The following is a 4,385-nucleotide window of genomic DNA, read 5'->3' on the forward strand; positions in this document are numbered from 1 at the left end:
TGGGTGAAAATGGGGAAGGGATTAAGAAGTACAAATTAGTTGTTACAAAGAGGATCTAGGGTATAGCATAAGGAATATAGTCAATAATATTGTAGTAACTATGTATGGTGTCAGATGGGTACTAGATGTATTAGGGTGATAGATTGGAGGGGGTTAAGGGACAGGTAGAAAATGGTGAAGGAATTAAGAAGTACAAATTTGGGTCTTGCACTTCTCTCCTGAGAACCACTGCATAGGTCGGGCCCAACTAGTTCACAGGATAATATCCCACAGCAGAACTCAGAGTCAGTGATGGCTAAGCCCTAGGTGGTTGCATGTCGAAGCTGTCTATGAACACCCTGAATTTTACCTATCAGATTACCTATCAGATTATTCTTCTAATTATACAGAATCCTATAAGGATGGTTGTGAAGATTATCCCACTCTCTCAAATATGTTCAGGACTTCTTAAATCATCTTACAGAGCCTCCTGGCCGTTTTGAAATTGAAATTGAACAGTTTGCAGAGGCCCTGGTTGGTTGGGTTACAACAGATGATGCTTTGCAAGAACTTGTACAACTCCCTATCAACAGGCCACATGTGTTCCAAACTTTCTTACATGGGATCTCGCCTATGTAATTAATTACTTGTCCAATCATCTGAAAATTTGGCCAGAGTGGTAACTTCTGCCAATTAATTGCTACTTCAAAGGCATATCTTTAGTAGATGAAGTTATGATCAAACTGGAAAAGGGGTTGAAGTGACTCAACATGAAGTTAAAGATCAAACTGCAAAAGGGGGTGAAGTGACTCAAAAACAACTCCATGCATTTGTACGCTTTGTGGGAGAACTTTATCTTAACGTGGACCAAAGGAACAAATGGACAGATTACAAGAGCAGATATTCTTCAGGTTGGTCTTTGGGAGTTGCTGAATACCCTCTTTTATTAATAATTTGTGCAGTAAAATTACTGAAGTTGACAGGCTCCTGGAAGGAAAAAGGAAAGACTGACATGGAAAAAATTATTCATAGAATTAAAAATGTTGTCCTAGAGGCAAATTGCAGCAGAGATTGCAGCAGAGTCTTATAAAACACATGCTCTTGAAGCTTGTAGAACTCCATTCAAGTAACTGGAATAGAGCCCATGTAAGCTCAGCATACAGAGAAACAACACCTGAAAATGATCCTAACTATTTTATGAATGAACCAACATTTTATACATCTGCTAGTGTTCCTTTCACTGCAGCTGATCCAGAATACCAAGAGAAATATCAAGAGTTACTTGAAAGAGAAGACTTTTTCCCCAGATTATGAAGAAAATGGAACAGGTTTATCAGGGGCTGCTGAGCCATACTTGGATGATTGATATTAATGATGAGATGGACTCAGAGATAGAAGAAGCTTATGAGACGCGTTGTTTGGAGTCAGAGCACAAGTGAAAAAAGGAAAGCTACATTTCAACATAATCAGTTTTATAAAGCAGTTTAGGTTATGGTGATTTAGCAGAACACAGTAAGCAAGAAATTGTGTCACACTTATACGAAATTAAGGATGTTGAGTTATGTTACTAGTGTATACAACTTTAATTTTAACACTGTCTGCCAGAATAAACTTTATTCCCTATAACTTAATATATATTATATATCATATATCATATATAATAATATATTATATATATAATGGTTTATTATGTGCAGTTAATTCCACTGTTTGGCTGCAATAAAAATAGATTTTGAAATAAAAAAAGAAGTACAAATTTTTAGTTACAAAATAGTCATGGGGATGTCAGGTAAAGCCTAGGGAATATAGTCCATGATACGGTAATAACTCTGTATAATGCTAGGTAAGTACTAGACTAGTCAGGGGATCACTTCTTAAATTATATAAATGTCTGACCACTATCCTGTACACCTGAAACAAATATAAAATAATATTGGATGTCAACTGTAATTGAAAACATTTTTAAAAGAGGGAAAAGGTGAAGGGGAATAAGAGGTCCAAATTTCCAGGTATAGAACAAATCAATCATGGGGATGCAATGTACAGCACGGGGAATATAGATGATAATATTGTCACAGGATGGTACAGTGTCACATGGTTGCTGGACTTATCACGGTGATCACTTCTTTCGGTATAAAAATGTTGGATAACTGTGGTGTACACCCGAAACTAAAATAATATTGTATATTAGCTGTACTTTTAATAAAAATCTTTAAAAATTTTATAAAATAGACATGAAAAAACTTACAGAAGAGTTCAGGTCCAGGTAAGCAGCTCAAAGAATCACGGGTGATATGTCCAAGCTGTTAAGGTTTTCATACTTGCGTATGGGGGTGGGTGTGTGCAGCACAGAGAGTCCTTGACCTATAGACGATAGTCAAGGCTCCAGGGGTGCTGCCTTCACTGTGTGGCCTTAGAAGCCTGGGTATCCAGGAAGCCTGACTGCTGGTCTGCCATAACTTTGGTCCACCAGACATTTGGCTCCTCCTGTGCTGTGGGGTCCCCAAAGTGGTGTGTGTCTGAGTGGCAGTTTTGTGATCACCAAGGGCTCTGTGGTATGGTAGCCTTGTATCTCCCCTCCTGGAGATACCAGGAGTATCTCCTGGAGATACTCCTCTCCTGGAGATACTCCTGGAGGCCATGTTTTGTATGTGCTGTTTTCCCGGGGGTGAGCGGTGGTGACAGCAGGGAAGACATACCTGCTACACTAGTCAGCTTGGCAAGTGATCAGGATGGATGGAAATGGTTTCCTCCATTCTGGCATTTGAAATTGTCTTTTGGTGATACTTTTTTGGGGCGTGATGAACTTTTAAAAGGGGAGACTGCATTTCTAAAGCTTTGTTTGGAGACTTGGTGCCCAAGCAATTGCCGCGATTGACTTCAGATTCTCTCATCCTCTTCGGACAATCAACAAAGGCTGAAATATAATATATACTTCTTTCTCTGTGTTAAGTTTGTGGCCCTAGTAAAGCTGGGGCAAATCAGGTGTCAGAAGAGATTTGGGTTCTGGGTTTATTCCATCTGATACTATGTAGCTACTCTGTTGGCCAGGATTGGAAAGACACCTCTGGCTTTCTTGACGTGTCTTAGATTGAAGGATTCAGAAAAAGGCTGGGGATTTTTGCAGCCAGCAAAACCTTTTGGCCAAATATAAGGTTTCCCTGAATTAGGCTGTTCTTTCATTGCATTGTTGAAGCCTTGGTTTCTTGTGTTTTGTGAGTGTCATTGTTGGCAGATATGAACTTTGAGATGATGACTAACTGGGATATCTGGGGCAAAGTCCTCCCCATCTCAGGGCTCCAGGAGAGAGCTGCTCTCTAAAGTCCCTCCTTGCTCCAGCATTCTGTGATTCTGTGATTCTGTAGCCATGCTTAATCGTCCTCTACCCTTAATGGAGCTATAGGAGACTCGAAATTGAGAAATAGTTCTTGAAAGTCCAAAAGTCTGATGCCGTCTTCTAGTTCACACCCAAAGACCTGTAGTGGCTGGTTGGGGTGCCGACCGTTTTAACATGCTCAGGCTCTTGGTGGCATCAGGTGGACAAAACTGATTTGAAAGATGCCAAAGCCCAAACGTATCAATGCAAGGAGGTAGCAGATTTCTTAGATACTATAAAAGCAGAAGCAGATCAGTATTCAAAATTCTAATTGTTTTTAACTTAAAAACGAATTACACAAGTAATTATACAGGTTCAATGTAGAAAACTGAGAAAATAGAGATGGGCAAAAAGGGAAAAAAATGGAAAAAATAATCTTATCACCCAAGTGTAATCACTGTTTTCATTATGTTGCAATCATTCTTGTCATTTTTCTTTGTAGCTATACATATATAAATCTATGAGAAATGGAAAAATTTCATACAGTGTTTTATAACCTGCTTTTAAAATACCTCTTTGTATGCATAACCTTCTGAGTAATTCTCAGAGTGGGAATCATGTGACTAATGACTACAGATGTACCAGTCAGAGCTGAGAAGGGAAATGTCAAATGAATTGTAAGACCGGTTCACATCACAAGGCACAGAGAAGAAAAGAGTCCATGTCTTAATGGAGATAAGATGCACTTAAAACAATCATTGGGTTTCTCCAGGGAGTTACCTTAGTTGTTCAGGAAGTGGTGTAATCTCTAAATCAGTGAGTTGTGCTGATTTTTTGGCATCATGAAAGTGAAATTTGCATTTTGACTGAAGCTTGCTTTTCAGCTGGTTCTGGTGACAACATCATCAAGCCCTGGTGGTGGGCATCAGTAGCTCATTGCCCTTTGGTGTCAGGATGCATGGGGCATTGTCATGGGTGATGGCATCACCGTCTCTCCTCATCTTGTAGCTCATTTCCTCTCGGTGCCTTGAGAGTCCTCATCAGAGTCTGTGGTACAAAGCAAAAAAACAAAACAAAACAAAAACATTTC

The 4,385-nt window shown here is 39.4% G+C and overlaps 1 pseudogene across 1 annotated transcript; it reads left to right on the forward strand.

The window, feature by feature from the left end:
- The first annotated feature begins 314 nt into the window (after positions 1-314).
- LOC308510412 (polyadenylate-binding protein-interacting protein 1-like) lies at positions 315-1,418 on the forward strand (annotated as a pseudogene). Its single transcript has 2 exons — positions 315-694; positions 741-1,418. The product of its transcript is annotated as a polyadenylate-binding protein-interacting protein 1-like (transcript).
- Positions 1,419-4,385: the final 2,967 nt, after the last annotated feature.

Source organism: Rhinolophus hipposideros (genome assembly GCF_964194185.1).
Source record: "Rhinolophus hipposideros genome assembly, chromosome: 18".
Classification (NCBI taxonomy): Eukaryota; Metazoa; Chordata; class Mammalia; order Chiroptera; family Rhinolophidae; genus Rhinolophus; species Rhinolophus hipposideros.